Source organism: Arvicola amphibius, chromosome 2 (genome assembly GCF_903992535.2).
Source record: "Arvicola amphibius chromosome 2, mArvAmp1.2, whole genome shotgun sequence".
NCBI lineage: Eukaryota > Metazoa > Chordata > Mammalia > Rodentia > Cricetidae > Arvicola > Arvicola amphibius.
The window spans coordinates 153,671,115-153,691,733 of NC_052048.2; the positions used below are offsets into that span (position 1 = coordinate 153,671,115).

Here is a 20,619-nt window from a genome sequence, read left to right on the forward strand (position 1 = left end):
CAGGCACTGACCTCTCTTAAGCAAGAAGAAACTGAGTGGCAAATTAAGTCGATTCTCTATCCCACATGCTGGCATGGCTCCTAAAAAGACTGATCTGAAGATAGATTGAGAGCATCTGAAATGTCTTTGGGTTTTCATCACCTAAATGTTATTGCCACGTCATGAGACTGCTCCTATGCCAACAAGGAGGCCGCAAGTTAGGAGGCAGAGGGGCTTGATAAAAAGCTATCCCCATTTAAAGTTAATCCCCACCCTCTCACTATAGGCTCCTTTTTCTCACGTTCTCTTGAAGTGTATGAAGGCCAAGGGAGTAGGTGCTCAATGGCAAGAAAATGCTTCCAGAGTGATGTAAAACAATAACTGGAAGTTGAAATTACTCAGTAACTTAGAAGATGTTTCCTTGGCTCAAACCAGTTCTGAGATTTCATTTCCATCTTCTTTTTTTCTTTTATGAGCTTTTCGATGCTTGTCTGTTATCCTGTGGGGAAAGAAGAAATACTAAATACTAGAGTAAGAATTGCATCCCCCACTTTGTGAAATCCACTGCTAATATTTATGTATTTTGGTGAGTGCTGTTTGCTGGGAGATCTCTGCCATACATTGTGAGCTGCATTTTGACAAAGGCCTGTTAGTGGAGTGAAGGGAAGCTGGCATCCAACTGTGTCTGCAGAAATGGAATTAGATTGGGAAGAGATTACAGATTAAAGAACATCTTGGGTAAAATCAAGCATGAGGACAGGCATGGGGAGCATGGGGAACTCTGTCAACTGGATTTGATTGATTTTAATGTGCCTGATGGAACCTTGGGGTTTAGAAATTACTATTTTTTATTTTTGGCATAATAATCAACTAGTCTTGACTATTAAGGAGAGATTTTAAAAGCATATGCTAGTTAGATGACTGCTTAGGAGATGTAGCATATTATAAGGTAATAGATGCACTGAGAGCTAATGAGGTTTGGGACAAGCTTTCCCTCGAGGTGTAGTTAGATAAGACAAAAGTGGGCAACATAGATGTGGAGAACTTAACGTGTTAGTGGTAGAGAAGATCAGACCAATACGAGCACAAGTAATTCTCAAGTAAGAATAATTACATTCAAAGAGCATTTGTCAGTGTAGAAGGAGGAAGCCTGGGGAGATGAGGGAGGCAGGAAGGGAGAGAACATGAGTTTGTAAAGTATACAGATTTAGATTTAGAGAATCTCACATTAGGAAGGTGAGAGTTTTTTTTTTTTTTTTCTATAATATTCCTCCCTGAATGAGGAGGCCTGGGTTGGAAAATAAGATTGTTTTGCACTTAAGTCTTTGTCCACACGTTTAACAAGTACACATGAGGCTGTAAAATGTTCTATATGGATTTGATTAGGCTGTGTAAGTCTGTACATGCTTTGAAGCAGAGAAGGTAAAATGCTAATTTATAATATTAATTTGAGGGGCTAGGGAGATGACTCAGCAATTAGAGCACTCAATGCTTTTGCAGAGAACAGAGGTTCAGTTCCCAGCACCAACAGGGTGTCTCACAATTGCCCTTATCTCTAGTTTGAGGAGATCTGACCCTCTTCTGACCTCAGACGCCACCAGTCATGTATGTTGTGCATGGAAAAATTCATGTATGTATATGTACATATAGGAAATACTTATACACATGAAATAAAAGTAATAAATCATTTCTGAAAAGTAATATTGACTTAAGGAAGTACAGTGCTGTGCTGAACCGTTTTGTTTTGGCTCCTCCTGTGGTGATGGTGCGGCTTTGGAGATCAGGTGTGTATGCCTGGCTGAGCTGAGGAGGTTTTGGAGGTACTTCAGTAAAGTGTAACATGGATCACCTGAAGACCTTGTTAAAATTAAATAACTTTTGAGGTTCTGGTTTCGGAAGGAGGAACAGAGGACCAATTTTAATCTCTAAAAATAGTTGTGGCGGTTCTGAGGTAAATGAAGACAGTTTTAGTGGAAAGTACTAGGGTTGTCCTAAATGGAGAGACAGAAACTATGGAGTAATTTTGCATGCAGGCAGCGGAGTTAGTGTTGGAGAGTGGCCTTCCTGTCCTGCAGCGGAGTTAGTTTTAGTGGAGAGTGGCCTTCCTGTCCTGCAGCGGAGTTAGTGTTAGTGGAGAGTGGCCTTCCTGTCCTGCAGCGGAGTTAGTGTTAGTGGAGAGTGGCCTTCCTGTCCTGCAGCGGAGTTAGTGTTAGTGGAGAGTGGCCTTCCTGTCCTACAGTGGAGTTAGTGTTAGTGGAGAGTGGCCTTCCTGTCCTACAGTGGAGTTAGTGTTAGTGGAGAGTGGCCTTCCTGTCCTACAGTGGAGTTAGTGTTAGTGGAGAGTGGCCTTCCTGTCCTACAGTGGAGTTAGTGTTAGTGGAGAGTGGCCTTCCTGTCCTACAGTGGAGTTAGTGTTAGTGGAGAGTGGCCTTCCTGTCCTACAGTGGAGTTAGTGTTAGTGGAGAGTGGCCTTCCTGTCCTACAGTGGAGTTAGTGTTAGTGGAGAGTGGCCTTCCTGTCCTACAGTGGAGTTAGTGTTAGTGGAGAGTGGCCTTCCTGTCCTACAGTGGAGTTGCTCAGATAGCCAAGGAGAAAGAGCTGTCTGGTAAAAGTAGATCTTTTTTGTTGAGCTGGGTACATTTGTCTGAGTATGAGTGACTTCCAAGAGGAGGATATAGCACAGAGAACAAGCACATGGCCTTTTCTAATCATTACCTCAGATCATTGAGGCACTTATGGATTTCTCTAGTGAAGTTCATTTAACACATCTTCATTCTTGTTTCTTTCTAAAAGATCATTGACATTCTTGGTTTATTTTCTCAACTTTTGGGAAATGAACATAAATGCCTTTTGGCAGTCAGCTGGTCTTGACATGGCAAGTAGTATTGTCACATATTCTAGATGTCTGTTCAGACTGTCTAATAGAGCATATTAAAATAATTCTCAACCAAATGGAGTGCTACTAACCATCACAGTGATTTCTGACCACAACACTGACTTATTTGGCTCTGTGCCCTGTATTTCTTCCTGTGTACATGTAGAATTCGGCATCTTATCTGTCCACTTTGTCACTGATCCTAGTCCTCGTGTGTGTTTGGGACACTCAAAGCACTTTTCACATAATCTTATCTAGCATTTTTACATTTTCAAAAGTTAATTCTACTTTTTCTTAATTCGGAAAACATATACTTCTTTGCACCAGTTAAAAAGGTGTAGATATACAAAACTTCTTGTTTCTAAATCAAATAATCAGTGAGATTGTACTTAATCCTCAAAATTGCAATAAATCACAGTGATAGAGGAAGTTTAGTCTAGTAGCTCGTTCACAGATGAAGAAAAATCTGTAGATGGAGACCCTTCGTCGAGGGCAGACTTTATAAAAGTTAAACATGTCTGCTCACCTCTGGAGAAGCTGGCTGTCTTTGAAACTGCACTGCACAAGTGGGTGAGGCCTAATGCAAAGCGACTCCTTCCTAAACACACTCAAATGTGCAGGCTGTGTTGAATCCCCTGCAACCTCCACTCTGTACAGACAGTTTCCAGCACATGAGCTGCTCATATTTCAGAAGTTTATGTGTGAGGCAGCTGCTTGGAACTCAGGACCCCCTCACCCCCGCCTCCTTATTGAAACAGTATAAAGAATACTGGCCGTGTTCCCAGGCCAACTGACAAACCTTTTTTTTTTTTTTAACTCAAAATGTACTTTTATTAACTGTACAGTTTTATTTTATTATGTTGACAGTTTTGTTTCTGTGAGAAAATACATTTAAATCATTTGAAAAAGACAGGTTGTCTGTTTATGCCTATCTGGCTGGAGTCTTCCTAGAAAATATCACCGGGTATGTTGGAAGCCAGAATTTATTAACTATACTTGTAATTAGTTCTTTTTTCCCAAGTAAAAAGCAGTAAATTGTAGGTTCATGTATGTTGATTGTTTCCAAAGGTGACCTCAGTTTTTTTTCTTGGTCTTTTTATCATCTCTTCCTGTAAGTTAGAGGTTGTTTGTATAAATTTGGCCATGAAATGGCTAGTGTTCCTATATTCTAGAACTTGAATTAATTGGTAGTTTTTTTTTATGTCTAAAAGACATTGACTTAAAAGTCAAGTTTGTTTTTTAAAAAATAAGTTGCTAAGCTGGGCGGCGGTGGCGCACACCTTTAATCCCAGCACTCGGGAGGCAGAGGAGGCGGATCTCTGAGTTCGAGGCCAGCCTGGTCTACAAGAGCTAGTTGCAGGACAGGCTCTAGAAACTACAGGGAAACCCTGTCTCGAAAAAAACAACAACAAAAAAATAAGTTGCTATTACACAAGGATGCTGATGATTGGTGTTATACAGGTCAAAATCTTGAAATGTTAAATAAATTATCAATGAGATAAATGTCTATGTAAATAATTATAGCATTATAGATTGTATTTTGTCTTTTGCAGAGACTGCTCATTTCGTTTCCTGGCTGCCCAGACCCGAATAATCACACAGAAACTATATTAATTACAACACTGACAGATGTCTCAGGCATATTTCTACCTAGCTCTTACATCTTAAATTAACCTATTTCCATTAATCTATGTATCACCATGAGGCTGTCAACTACTGGTAAGATTCGGCATCTCTCTCCTTTGGCAGCTACGTGGCATCTCTCTGACTCTGCCTTCTCTTTCTCTAAATATCTGTTCAGATTTCCTGCCTGGCTTTGCTCTTCTAAGTCATTGGCCGAAACAGCTTTATTCATCAACCAGTAAAAGCAGTACGTACATAGAAGGACATCCTACATCAGTCTTAATTTTGTAAAATTGTAGAACCACACAGATTGAGTTGCTTGTTATGTTATGAATATGCTTTATTATTAAATTGTATTTTGTATTGGTTGGTTATGCCTTACCAATTTTTAAGTTTAAAACATCCTGTTTAGGACTGATAAGAACAAGCCAAGTACAGTGGCCTTTGTCTGCAATCCCAGTAGTTAGGAGAAGGGGGCCAGAGAATCAAGTGTTCAAGGTCCTCCTCAGCTATGTAATGAGCTTGAGCCGAGATGGGCTAAATGAGACCCTGAGTTAACTCTTTGTTGCTGTCTCTCATCCCCCCAAAGTAAAAATTAAGGCACTCTTAGGTTGCTTCTTTTATAGAATGCTATATCTAGATGGGGTTGCTATTGCCTTGGAAGGAATTAAGGATCGGAAACCTCTTATTAATTTAACCATCTAAATTACTTTTTATTTATTTAATATTCATTATACATATGGTTCTCTTCACGTTTGAAATGTTATAGTCACCAACAGACATGTTCACTTCATATGTCATATTCTTGCTAATAAAAATACAGAGACTAAATCATAATGAAGAAGTGTGTGGGGATATTTTGAAAAAGTTGATGTAACTTAGTCAGTAGATTGATTGAAACTAGGAGAATCCAATAAGTCAGAAGTCAAAGCTGTGTTTTGAGTCCAAACAACTGGAGGCTTGTAGTTATCTTTCTTTACTGTGGGGAAGATTGTAGGAGATGGAGACTTGAGGAGCAGGGGGCTGGAATCAAACCCTTGTTTTACATATTGAATTTGAGATACTTGTTGGAATTGAAATTGGATGTTCAGTAAGCATTAAGGAAACAATTCTGCATTATAAAGATAAAATTTGACAGGAAGACATTGAAGGCAGAAGTTCTTGTATATATAATTCGTTATCGAAGGTGGAGAGTTAAGGAATCAGCAAAGGAGACCATGCAGAGCAACCCCTTATCATCCAGGAGTGGTAAATGGATGCTGCCTTGCAAACCAAGCTTAAACATGTTTCAAGAAAATGGGAACATTGGTTCCTTAAATGCTGTGCATTATTGAGCTAGTATGAGAATTAACCATGGTAGAGGCCATTGAAGGCATTGTGATGTCTGATTAGAGCTGTTTCTATGAACAGAAGTTTGTCACAGTGTAGGCAGTGAGGACCTCAAGTTCATGGGTCATATTTCCTGTTTCATGCAAAAGTTGAGGAAAGAGGGGAGATGGGTCAGAGCAGGAATGATAGACCTTGCAGAGAATGTTGGCTTAGGCATGTGGGATAAAGGGCATCTTGGAGGTAGTTTTAGAGCATGTTTGTGAATGTGAAAGGTTAAGACAGGATGATTGAGCATCTGGTCAAAATGGAGAAGTTCATGGTCGTCATCCTGACCTGGGCAATAAAGTGGTTGTGTAGGACATTTTGCTAAGAAATAATCTAGAAGGAAGTGTTTCACTTTCTGAGATCTAGTAGATATGGTGCTTGTATGTTTTTAATCAAATTGTGATTATGGAGCATAGTGAGTTTTTCTGTTGCACATAAATGCTTATGGAAGAATAAATGTTTGATAGACAGTGCATGTTACAGACTTTCCCTTCAGCGGATTTCTGAAAGCCTGATAAATCATTGCAGGTGTGAATAGTACTTCTCCTATGCCCTTCTTTCCTTAGAGGCCTCTTTATACTTCTGCATTGCAACTAATTTCTCAAAATGTTTCCTGTCTTGATTTTTTTCTTGAGTGCTTTCCCCCAAACAAACATCAACTATATTTAGAATGAAATAGTGACAAAGTACAAGAGGAGTCTGAATAATACAACTTTTCTACATTTCTGGAAATTCTAGATGGAGTTATTTTTTATTAATATTTTGACATAGATATATTCAGAGTAGTATTTTCTTATGAGACATCGGAATTTTTAATGGAAGACTTGAGTTATTAAATTACGTTTATGGAGCTTTCTGAGTAAATTCTCAAGTGACAGTCTGTTTACTATTAGAATTTACTTGTTTAAACAAATTCCTATGTGTTCATAAGTCAAATCAAATTTGTTTGTAAGTCTACCACGTCTATGCAAATCCAGATCACAACTTTATTTTTTAGCAATAAATTCCATTGTTTTCAGTTTAATAATGAATTGGCCTATTCTGTATTGCTCTATCAATATGTACTTATAAGGCAGTATGGTCACAGAATTCTTCACTTCATGTTAATTTGGTTGGAGATTTCCAAATGGGATGAATATGTATCTCCCTTATATTTTAGCACAACATAATGAGCACTATTGGTAAATTCTATTTAGCAAATGGATGCAAAGTTCTGGCAGGAATTTTAGGTTATTTCTACATAATACAAACTTCATTTTAGTTTTTAGAGAGCTGTTTTCATTTGACTTGTAATTACTAGTAATCTTATTTCAAAGGGCACCCATGGAAGATCCCACTGGACCTTGTACAGAGTTATTACTTCTTAATTTTCCACAAGTAATATATTACATTCTTCCTTGTGGCTTAGGTGGAAGAGGAAGATTTGTTACTTAATTTTTTCTTGAATTGTCACTGTCTTCTGAACTTTTTTGTTTTTCTGAGTGCTTTCCTCAGAATAAACTTAATTTCTAGGATGAAAAAATGATATGGTAAGGGGAAAAGAACAGTTGTGTATATAACTCCTGTTGTTATGATGAACTTTTTTCTTTTGTTTTGCTTATTAATATTTACCTGTGAAGATTAAAATAGTAGATCTGAAAATTCATACACATTGTAAATTTAGACCATTGGTCTAAATGTCTAAATTAAGCCTTGTTTAGGAGCTTTTACCACAACTTGTAGTTCACAGAGAAATTCACTCTACACCCCAACTTAGTCATGTTTATATCTGTGTATGTTTGTTACTAGTTCTAATCATTTTATGTGGTATATGTAGAGATAAGTTTCATTAAATAAAATTTATATCGTACAGGGTATTCTGTTGCTTTCTTCTCTGCTCTGTTAGAGTGTGACCCGTAACCTAAGTTTGTTTCTTAGTATCGACTAGGCATAGCTTTTCCTGGTCTAGTATATTTCCACGGTCTCCCACACTTGCGGGATGTTTTATTATAACATTTTACACGAAATTAACTTGTTTTTGGTTCTTACGTGATTAGTAAAAGTAATGAGTATTACAGTCCACTTAGTCTTCAGCATCCGATGGTGTAATGTAGGCATGAGATGCGGTCATTTATCCTTTCATCTGGTCAATTTTGCATGGCAGCAATGTGTCAGGTTCTAAACTGCTGTTTTATATTCAACATAAAAAAATAGGAAGCAAACTCTGCTTCCCAAAGTTTTCAGTCTGGTGGAAGGTGTCATACACAAGCAGATAAATAGTTTGAATTGTTGTTCACCTATAGTGGTGAACACTATGAGGTGGGGTTGCTCACAGCTTTGAATAGTCTCATTTGTGTGTAGCTGAAGGGAGAAAATGCAAGCCGGTATTATGTTTTTGGTCTTTATTGTTAGCCACCCTTCCCCTTGTCAATGGGGGGTGTTCTCGACTTCAGTGAATCTTTGGAGGGAGGGAGGAAGTCCACTGTGTGGGTTTTGAAAAAGATCATTAATTCATTTCTGTTGCCTGTTTAGGGTTAGTATTACATAGGTATGTGTGCATGTGTGTGTGTGTGTGCACATGTGTGTGTGCACGTGTGTGTGTGTATGCGCACATGTATATCCTATTATAATTTTCTATTTTTGGTCTTTTTTCTAATGTCTGTTTTCTCAGTTGTGAATGGAAATTGAGGCTGCTAGAAACTTATGTTGTTATTACCAGCTTATGTTGTTATTGTCAAGTTATTGTCCAATTTTTCTCCACTTCTCTCTATAAAATGGAATTTTAAAGACTATTAAAAGATAAATATTTATTTTGAAGGAGATTTGGCAGATGGGAGAAGGGAAATGCTTTTCCCCCTTCCTCAGACATTTGTCTATTTTATTATTGTTTTCTAGGTTGCTTCATTTCTTAAATATATTTGGATCCCTGTTCATATTTCCAGCTTAATTCTCCGGTAAAACACCATGTCCCTTGAAGTGCAGTTCCTTTCTCATCTTAAGTTTTCTCAGTAATAATAATAATATATCTGAAAAATAAGAAAATAGTCCTCATGTGTATGTCAAACTTGGTTTGATTTAAAAAGCAGTTATGGGGATATTTACAATTAGGTGGGTCACCAGCTCGTTACTCTGGATTCTCCTGGGCAAGGAGGCCAAGGAATTTGTTGTCTGTGTTTCCACATGGGAAACTCTTACCTTTTGATTTTTGGCCTTGGTCACAACTAAAATACCAGAAGGTACTGGTAGAAGCAGATCTTGGGAAGATGTGGATATTCCAACTGTGTAATTAGTAGCCCTGAAGATCACTTAGTTGTCCTGAACAGATAGAAAAGCAAGACCATTGGGGAACTTTTACAGTTTCATAGGATTTCCATATCCTAGTGCTTATTTTAGACCTAAATGATTAAACTATATAAGAAATCCTAGCATTTTTTTCTTTTTTTCTTTTTTTTGGTTTTTTTTTATATTTAAAAATTTCCATCTCCTCCCCTCTTGGGGTCTACTGTGTCGGACACGTTAGTTTTCTGAGCGGTGAGAACCGTGTGAATTTATGAATGAGTGAACTGTGCGCTGAGGCAGTTCCTGAGATCTGTTTAGGCGAAACAGGGTAATCTACAAGAATTCTGAATACAAAGAAACAATTTGATTGTTTGAATTTTGTTACTATTAACTTTTATTGGAAGAAACAGGAAAATGAAATGGGAAGATAAGTTCATTTATAAAGAATGAAATTAAAACTTATGAATCAACTGTACACAGAGAATAAACCACAGCTACATTCTTATAGATAAAAACAATGAATCTTACATTGAATATATACTGAAGATTTTATTTCACTATTATTAATGAATAGATAATAGGTCTGTAGACATCCAAGGAATATAAATTTGTGTGTAGTAAAGAATATTGAAATGAATGTACAGAAACCATGAAATTGGCTTTATCCACTGCTTCTGTGGACTGAACTTCCTGGGACAGAGGAGTCCTTCCTTCCTCTCTTCCATTTACTTGTTTGTTTATTGTGATGCTAGGGCCAAATGCAGGCCTCCTGCTTGCTAGACCCGTGTTTTAATGCTGAGATGTAGGCTTGGTCACTAGACTTTTCTTTTGTGTTCAACTATAAGGATGATCTGCATTGCTCTCAGCTTTCTCTGATGGCTCTGAAGCTCTGCGGTGGGTTGGGAAAATGGAAGGCTACTTTTAGGTAATAAGGAAGACACTTCTTGTTTGATATTTGTCCTTCTCTTCCTCCTGTGGCTCGACATTGTGTTTTTCTGATAACACATAGTATATTCTTTCTTTCTTTCTTTCTTTCTTTCTTTCTTTCTTTCTTTTTTTTTTTTTTACATAGAATCTGCTACAGAACATGTCTTAAGGTAGCATTCATTTTTTCCCAAGTCTTCCAAGTGATTCGGGTGTACTCTGAAGTCTGAAAACTAGTATTTTAATGCAATGGTGAAGAGGTTGAGCATATATATTATAGTTCATGTCTTCTTCTCTCTACACATTATCTTATAAATAGTCTACTCATTATTTGAAAAATTTAGTTCAGATTGCTTTCATTGACTATAATTAAAATAATTTTTAGTTAGCATACAAAATAATGGATTTTGTTCTGACATCTTCATACAAGTGTTATTGCCTCTAGGCATAATATTTAACTCTTTTATAGACTGGAGAAGTTGTATGTACATCTAGACAATAAAGTAATTGTGAATTTTGTGACATAATTATTAAACATGTGCTTCATAAAATATTTGATTGATTAGATGTTAATATTTCTAGTGTAACTTTTAGTGGGGTTATCTGGAATCATGCTTTGTCCAGAAGAGGGCTTGGTTATTTAGGAGGCCATGGGATATGAAAGAGTGCTGGATTTAGGAGATGGCTCTTGGTTCATTCCCCTTTACAAACCCTACTTCATGATGATAGTGAAGGCATATGATGATTAATACTTTTGTGATATCAAGAGCCTGCTTTCTGGTACTCAGCTTTTTTTTCTTTTCTATGTACAAAATCAGAATGATAGAACCAAATAGTGAACAAAATTATTTTAAGCATTCAATTAGATTAAAGGGAACTTTGGTTATCACACAGTGGAAACATTGTTAGGTGTGTGCTAATTCAGAGCCTTTTACTGTATGTTCTTCCTCATTTTCCCCTTTGCTTTTCAATGCCTGATTGGCAATAGCTTCTTCTTTAAAACCACACTATTGAAATACAGTTGTCCACTAATGTACTACATGTGTATAATGCTTGCTAATTGAAAGTTAGTGTAGAATTTGTACCCCATGGGATTATCAAAGCATCTCCATCTTTTCACCCCAAATTTCTTTGAGCTCTTCTGCATATATTTATACTTAGGTTTGGTACATGGCCCGTCATGTAGAGGGAGATTTCACCGAAAGAGTAGATCTAAGGGTGAACTGGAAGGCACTGCCGGGACTTATTCTTCATGTTTTTCTCAGGGTGTCCTGTCTTTATTCTTCCCTTTGCACAGTACAGCACAGATGCCACAGATGTGCTAGAGAAGCAGGAAAGGAAGGCAGAGTCAGCGATGACCTTTGCTCATACCAAGTTTCCATGCTCTGGGAGACCATTCAGGGTTAAGAGATGGCTTTGAGACCTCCCCTTTTATGAATAATGCTATCTGTAGGAATTTGGTTTTGTATGTACAAATAGTCTTTAATGGATTTATTTATGAAATTTTGATTTTACTATGGTAGGAGAGTAATACCAATTCAGTAGAAATAATGGTTTGAATTTTGATCTTGTGCTATGATGTTCCATAATTTAAGTATATTGACTGCATTTTAAAATTTGTTTTCATTATACCAGGTGCTTCTTGGTAAGTAACCATATCTTCATCAATGAGTCCCCATGTTCTTGTCAACTGAGGAATTTACCCTGTTACATTTCTAATATTTATTTTTATGACTACGAGTGTTGTGCTTGTGTTTATTTTGTGTACTGCATGGGTTCAATGCTGGGTACATGGGACCTCTTGCCTGGGTGCTGGAATAATTGAATGGTGGGAGGCACCACCATGTCCAGCTTCCCTTTAGTTTTGAAGAGGGTTCGCACTATTGTAGGATTTTAGGGCAGTAGTGTTTGCCTTTTCTTAATTCAAAGGTTACTGTATTCTTTTCCTGCCAGTATTGTCTATGAACCCATCTTTCCTCCTTTGACATTGGCTGATCCAAGTAATTTCCTGCCATCAGCGATTTTGAGTAATTCATTATAATGTGTGAGGAGCCATTTCCTCCATGTGTCTTGTTCAGGAGCAGCTTTGTTGAGCTTTCTCTGTGAGTTTACACCATTCATGAAATGTGAACATCATCTGTCATTATTTTCTTCAAATTCATCCCTTTCCCTGACCTTTCCTTCCTCTCCATTGGGATTCATGTCACAAATGGAGTTGCTCATGACTGTCTTGTTCACAATGTTCTTTGTATTGCTTAAAAGTTTTTCTTTTATGTGTTTTATTTTTTAATGTGTTGTTTAATGAATATTTCTTCCGCATCGTCTTCTCTGTTGTTCATTTCATCCTGTGCATTTCGTACTGAAGACTGATTATCTTTCCTATTCATGCTATTTCCTAAATTTTTGGCTAGGTAGATGCATTTACAATGCCAACTTCACCACCTTGTCTGTTATTTCTACAATGTTCATCTTCTTTGGGTTTCATTTGTGTGATTTTTTAAACCTCCAATATAAATGGTTCAAAGCTCTGCTACTTTAAGCTATTGAGAATTATTGGTTAGATTTGGGCATTATGGATCCTTTGTGATGGATGGTTTTGTATTCCTGTAGGTCCTTTTTTGAGACAGGATGCCATGTATCCCAGGTTAGATTAAACCTGTCATATTGTAGAAAGTGACTTTGAACTCTTGATCCTTCTGGTGGGGACTAGGCATGTCAGCATCATGCCTGGCTCCTTTAATTTTAAAATTCAAAAATTGTACTTATAGTTACTTTCAAATCATTTGTCTCAGATTTAAACTTTTTTAAAAAAGTAGGTGAAGGGTGGGCAGTAGTTGATCAATGACTTATTATTCTTTACTACTGAATCAAGGGATTTATGAGTATTTAATTTGTTTAAAGTTGATGATGTTTTCCAGTGTGGCAGGAGTGAATGGATGCATCCTAGAGGGAAATGTCCCTTGACCTGAAGTTAAGTTTATGGTGAGATGATAGATCCAAATAGTGAGCTAAGATTTGAACTTTTCTAGAGGAACATAAAGAACCTTTTCAAGTCTTGAAGGTAGGAAAAGATGTCTGAAACAGGACACAAGAGTCAAACAGATAAATTTGACTTTGTGAAAGGTTAAGCCTTCTTATAAAACGATAATTTCAGGAAATGAATATGAAAGCTAGGGAATATTTAAAAAAATTGCTATATACATATTGACCAGAAAAGGCATTTGAAGACTTTGAAAGAACTTCTTCAGATATGCCAGGATTTCAGAGTGCCAGTGTTTAATGATCTTGTGTTATTTGTGCTGCTGTGGTTTTCACTGTGTGTAATTCATTTCAAGCTTTTTAAGACACTGTCTTTATAAGAATCTGGAAAATGATTGGCTTATTATTTCTTCACATGCCTTTTCTGACTTTGTTTTTCTGCTTCATGGATTCTAATTGAATCAGGCTGTTTAATGCTGTCCCTTGTTGTTTAACACAGAAAGACCTGGAGGTCCTGGCCATGGCCTCCCATGTATCTGTTTCCATCTTTACTAGTATTTTCAGCTTGAACTGAATTTTCCTTTGGACTAGTATGTTTTTATCCACACAAGTGCTATTTACTTCTCTGTTTTTTTTTTTAAATAATGTTCCTGTTTTGTTTTAAATACTAAAGCTGTTTGTATTTAACTGAATTAAAATTTACTTGATCTTTCTCATCATCTAATGTATTATTTTGTGTGTTTTGGGGTCTATTCTGGTCTACATTTTTAACCTATTCAGGAATCACATTTTCCCTTTTTTGTTTCTTCTGTTTTTGTTTTGATTTTCAAGACAGGGTTTCTCTGTGTAACAGTCCTGGCTGTCTTGGAATTTGCTTTGCATACCAGACTGGCTTCAGACTCAGATATGCCTGACTCTCCCTCCCAACTTCTGGGATTAAAGTCCTGTGCCACCACACCAGGCCACATTTTTCACTTTTTATTCATTACCGGATTTAGAATGGGTGTTGGATAGTCTGTGTTATGATGCTTAGTGTCTTAACTATTCTCTTCTTTAATCTTTTTCACGTCCCTTCTAGGTTACTGTGGTTTTACTTGATTTTCTGGAGATTTTTATTCAAAGCTTTTTTGAGGTAGATCTCATAACACCTTTAAGCAGGGTAGATTAGTTCTGCCATGATGTGACATTCCTTGGCATTTGAGTTATTATACTTTAGGCTACTGGGACTTGATGGCTCTAATCCAGGGAGAACATTCAGAATTATCCAGTTGACCCACCCTGCTAGTACTCTGCCCAATCTCGTTACTTTTCTCTCTCCTGACACAGACTTTAAGGTTGACCATAGATTCATAGACTCAAGGGATCTCTGCACAGATACCTGGAACTTTCTCCATTTTGCTTCAGATTTCCTAACAATGTGCCCCACAAACTTCAGTTTCTTAATTCCTCCTCTCAGCTCAGTGAGATTCACACGCACCACAGGAAGTGCATGGTGGGATGAGATGCTCACGCACCACAGGAAGTGCGTGGTGGGATGAGATGCTCACGCACCACAGGAAGTGCGCTGTGGGATGAGATGCTCATGCACCACAGGAAGTACGTGGTGGGATGAGTGTTTCATTCTGCCTATTTACTTAGGGGATAAGGGGCTAAATTTTCTGTTGTCTCAGTGTGTGCAAAATTATTTTTCTTCCTAATTTTGTAGTTTACAGTGAGGGGCATGCTGAATTTTATTTATTCCATTATACTAGAAGTAGAAAGGGTCTTGTTTTTAAAACAGGTGTGTTTAATCATGATCTTAGCTTGGAATACATATAATCTGAGGTTATTTTTGTTGTCCTGTAAGTAAGTTATGGGCGGTATCCTTTTGTACCCTTTTATTGAAAGAAATTTCGTATGGTACGTCAGTATAGAAAATAGTTAAAAATTCCTTGCTTTCATTTAAATGAGGTTTAGCTCTCTGATGTTGTCTTTCTAGCCCTGAATTAGTTGTGAACTTCTGAAAATAAAATCTGAATACCAGTGAACTATTTACCTTTCTCATTTTACATATGCTCTGGCTTCTGAGTCACTCCAGTGTATGAAATAAGACCTCCTATATCCTAATGCTCACTTACTTTCTTTAGGCAGTTTGAGTTTTTTAAAAAAGTCTCATTGATTTTGAGCTGTTTCAGCATGAGATTCTTTGGTTTTTTTATTACTGAAAAAAAAATACCAGGCCGCTTTGCAGACACCGCTGTCCCCTCTCACTGCTTGCTGCAGCCATGATCAACCCCACCATGTTCTTCGACATCACAGCCAATGGCGAGCCTGTAGAAGGAAGAGGCAGGGCTGCATCCCGCCACCCGGCCACCGGCTAGCTTTACACCCGAAATAATTACACAGAAACTGTATTCTTTTAAACACTGCCTGGCCCATTATCTGTAGCCTCTTATTGGTTAATTTTTACATCTTCCTTTTACCCATATTTAGTAATCCGTGTAGCACCACGAGGTGTGGCTTACCAGGAGAGATCTTAACCTGCGTCCATCTCAGAGAGGAGAATCATGGCGACTCACTATGGTGACTGCCTGAAGTGTCTCCCTACTCCTGCTACCCAGCATTCTGTTCTGTCTACTCCACCTACCTAATTTTCGGTTCTCTTAAAGGGCCAAGGCAGTTTTCTTTATTAATTAACCAATGAAAGTAACATAGACAGATAACTCTCCTCCATCATTTCCCCTTTTTCTGTTTAAACAAAAAAGAAAGGCTTTAACTTTAACATAGCAAAATTACATATAACAAAACAGTTATCAAGCAAGTATTACAGTTACAATATTTAGATCTATTTTATCTTTTATCATAACTAAGGAAAACTATAACTATTGAAGCATTCTTCAACTCCATCAAAGACTCCAGAAGGATATAAGACTACCTAAGTAAACAAGAAATATGCAGCTTTCAAACTCTAGAAATGAGAGACAACTCGCTGCCTGGACAGTCACCCAAAGTTCTTCTGTACCGTTGGGGCATCCATCTTCAGCATGCAGGCCCATAAGTATCCAGCAGACATTTCCATGAAGCAGGAAATTCCAAAGACAGTTCAGTCACTTTCTGCTGTGTCCTGCAGAACGTCTCGCAGACTCTTTAATGAATCGGGAACCCCAAAAGGCCATCTCACCTTTAGGCAAGTTCAGCAGTCCTCTTTCTGTGGGTTCCTTGTGTCCAGTTTATGCAACAGTCCAGGCAAGAGCAGTTTCTTGCCCAAATGGCTAACAAACTCCATAAGTAGCCTCTTCGATGCCCATCTTCCTCTCAAAGTAGATTGGTGCTGCCAGGAGCAGACGTGTCTCATTGTCATGAAAAAACCCTAAGTTATTAAAACATTAAATGCCATATTCTGCAGTCTTTGAAAGATACGAAGAATGCCTATCTGAAATATATCTATGCACATCTAAAAAATCTAACTAACATGACTACAAGTTTGACTATTGAAAGATATGAAGAATGCCTATTTAACTAAAGTATATCTCTATATATCTAGAAAATCTAACTAACATGACTACAAGCTTGACTATTATCGATGATTATCCATTAACAACCTATATTTCCTAATTATACATTACAGTGTTTAAAATGAACTACACAATCAAAATAGCTTAATCAAGATCAGAAATACATATACATATAACAAATTGACTTTAAAATCCATACCATTGCAAATTATTCATCTCTATATCATATCCCCCTTTAAATGTAAAAGAACATTTATAAACAATATTTGGGAAAATGGGCGCAGTTATTTCTCTCCAAACTGCTTCCTGCTGAATTGGGGCGCTGTTATTTAGGTCTTTCATGGTGTAACCTGTGTGCTAGGTTCCTCTCAGTCAGCAGTTGAGTGAAGTAATTTTTTGAAGATGTTCACAGCAACCTTTCTGGAGGGCGTGGTCTATCATACCATATTGGGATAGAAGCAATCCACAGAGTCTCGTCCTCTGTGAAAACAAAAGAAAAAACTCTTTTCCAAAGCATCATGTTCTTAGATCCAAATCCTGAAGTCATACCGTTAAGATGTCCATTCTGGTCTAGACTGGCAGCCCATATAATGAAATGTCTCTCTGTATTTAGCTCCTTTACAGTCAAAAATTTTTAAAGAAAACACAATAAAATACATAATCCAGACTCTCTGTGAATTTTCCATTTTTACGTGGCTTATTTTTACTCTATCACTTTACTTTTTTTAAATCTATAACTATCTGTACTCTGTCTCTTTAAAGACTTTACCCTTTTTTAAGGCATTAACTTTATTTTTTATATTTTTTTTCTCTCTCAAGCCTACGTACATTTGTATGTCTGAATCTGTCCTATTGTGAATCTGTAATTTTTTTTACTATCCAGGAGCACTTTTGTTTTGTGCTTTTAAATCGCTATGCACTTAAGAATCTAAGCTGTGACATTCCTAGGTCAAAAACAGGTACTGTGAGCTTGCCACGCCCAGTCCAACATGGTGGAGCCGCTTATGACTCTGTATTGGTTGCAGCTCTTAGCTGCAGAGCTGCGGGCTGCTCTGGATGTTGGCTCCACCTCTCTCCAATTTCAAAATGGAGGACGTACCATTTTCTGCTAGCTCTGGGGCTGCCAGGTAGGAGCTGCACTCAGCACTTTAACTCTGAGACTGAGCATGCGGCACAGAAACTCTTTTCATCCAAGTTACAATCAAATCTGACACGCAGAGCACTGTGCAGTGTGAAAACATCTCTCTGTATGGTGGCAGGAATCCGCCATGTTCTCCCGCTAGCCTAAGCCTGATTCCTCCATCTGCTCAGGTGCAGGCGGGGAGCTCTGAGCCATTGGCATGGTCTCAGTGCACTTTCCTTGCTATCTCAAGCGGGAACACAAATATCCAGGCCCATAAAAGCCATTGCAATGCTTTATAGCCAGAGTTTGCATTGGCGGCACAGCACCAGGAAGCCGCGTTTTAAAATGACTCAGCTTTTTTTTTTTTTTTTTTTTTGCCGCTATTGCCGAAACAGGAAATGTCTTTACGGCACGTCCTAGCAAACAGCAAAAAGCTGTGTTAAATTTTTTCTCTCCTTTATTTAAAGCCCTCTCAGGTTTTTAAGTGGATTTAGCCCCACGTTGTGTGCCAATCTGTAGAAGGAAGCAGCGGGGCTGCATCCCGCCACCCGGCCGCCGGCTAGCTTTACACCCGAAATAATTACACGGAAACTGTATTCTTTTAAACACTGCCTGGCCCATTATCTGTAGCCTCTTATTGGTTAATTTTTACATCTTCCTTTAACCCATATTTAGTAATTTATATAGCACCACGAGGTGTGGCTTACCAGGAGAGATCCTAACCTGCATCCATCTCAGAGAGGAGAAGCATGGTGGCTGCATATGGCGACTGCCTGAAGCGTCTCCCTACTCCTGCTACCCAGCATTCTGTTCTGTCTACTCTGCCTACCTAATTTTCTGTTCTCTTAAAGGGCCAAGACAGTTTTCTTTATTAATTAACCAATGAAAGTAACATAGACAGATAACTCTCCTCCATCACGAGCCCTTGGGCCGCGTTTCCTTCGAGCTGTTTGCAGATACAGTTCCAAAGACAGCAGAAAACTTTCGTGCTCTGAGCACTGGAGAGAAAGGATGTGGATATAAGGGTTCCTCTTCCACAGGATTATTCCAGGATTCATGTGCCAGGGTGGTGACTTCCCACGCCATAATGGCACTGGCTGCAGATCCATCTACGGAGAAAAATTTGAGGATGAGAACTTCATCCTGAAGCACACAGGTCCTGGCATCTTGTCCATGGCAAATGCTGGACCAAACACAAACGGTTCCTAGTTTTTTATCTGTACCACCAAGACTGAGTGGCTGGATGGCAAACACGTGGTCTTTGCAAAGGTGAAAGAAGGCATGAACATTGTGGAAGCCATGGAGCATTTTGGGTCCAGGAATGGCAAGACCAGCAAGAAGATCACCATTTCCGACTGTGAACAACTCTAATTGTTTTGACTTGCGGGCTTCTTACCCACCAGACTATTCCTTCTGTAGCTCAGGAGAGCACCCCAGCCCCATCTGCTCGCAGTACCTTGTAATCTCTGCTCTTACTGAAGTTCTTTGGGTTTCATATTTTCCTCATTCCCCTTCACGTCTAGCTGGATTGCAGAGTTAAGTTTATGATTATGAATAAAAACTAAGTAAGAAAAAAATACCAATCCAAATTCTTACCCCCTCTCCTCCTCCCAGTCCCCTCCCTCTCCTTCCATAGACTCTCCCCCCACCCCTCCTACCCTAATGGAGTGCCATGCATCCTGCCCTGTGGAAAGTCCAAGGCCCTCCCTACTACATCTAGATTGAACAAGGTTTACGTCCAAAGAGAATAGGATCTCATGAATCCGGTATATACAAGTAGAGACAATCCCAGTGTCACTATTAGTGGCCCCTCAGTCTGCCCCAGCTGTCAACTCCCTTCAGAGGGGGATGAAATTCGCTTCATTTCCCATCATTCTTTGTGTAGCACATTGCCTTCACATGGTCTCTGAACATGTTCAGACGGTCTCACAGTGGTCTGCTTTTAAAACTGTGTGCGCTGGGGTACGTAGTGCATTGTCTTGTTGAGTGAGTGAGTCTCTGGGCTCAGTACCAACCCAGAACAACAAAAGAGAGAAATGGACTAATGAGATGGTTTGGCAGGTCAGGGTGCCTGCTGTCCAGCCTGGAATACATGGTGTATGGAGGGGAACCAATATCTATAAGTTGTCTTCTGACAGCCACTCATAGTTGGTGTCACTTACACGTACACGTGTACACACACACACACACACACACACACACACACACTTTGTAAAATTTTGAATTGTTAGGGAAGTTTTCTTCCCCCTGAAGAAATCATGTGATATCAGTGACTTATTCTTCATTACTTGGCAAAAATCTACTTTGTATATTCCTGAGCTGTCTGCAATCCAGATCTGGAAATTGACAGTTTAATGATTATATTTTGAAAGGCATTCTGTGTTCAGCTCTTGCTTTCTCACTGTAGCTGATGTTATGGAGAGGAGGCAGCCATTGTAGATTAGTGAGGGTAGAGGGGGTAGATGCGCATTAGTGAACCCTTCCATACACTGGTTGTACGTAACCTAGCCTGTATTCTGGTCACTGCTCTATCATTGTACCCACTTGCTCCTTAAAAAGTAAACCAACAGAAAACACCAAGTAACAGAATTATGCAAATGTACTTTGATAGCCTTCGGCCTAAGACTTCCACTGAGAAACATCTATGAAGGCTATTGCATACTCATGAATAGTTGTTCAATGAACAACTGAACTATGTTCAACCAAACCAACAAAATATGTCAAAAAGAAATGGCTCACACTGTGTAACTATTTGAGCTGTGTCATTTTACAGAAGAAGAATAGGGTAGCTTGCTAGGAAGAGCAGGTAAATTATCCTGTGTTTGTGTGTATGTATATGTAATAACTTTTGTGAGCTGTGCAGGGAAGTTTGCACTTACTTGTCTTATGCCCTGGATACCCAGGGCCATGTTTCACACATGATCCATATTTAGGAAGTGTTTATTGGATGGTTCAATGTTTCGTGCATTTGGTGGCTTTATACTGTTTGT

General features: G+C 38.5%; 1 protein-coding gene and 1 pseudogene across 5 annotated transcripts in view; both read left to right on the forward strand.

Moving 5' to 3' along the window:
• Ppp1r9a (protein phosphatase 1 regulatory subunit 9A) overlaps window positions 1-20,619 on the forward strand; it is a 296,952-nt gene that overhangs the window by 62,088 nt on the left and 214,245 nt on the right. The window lies entirely within an intron of this gene.
• Window positions 15,274-19,000, forward strand: LOC119808401 (annotated as a pseudogene).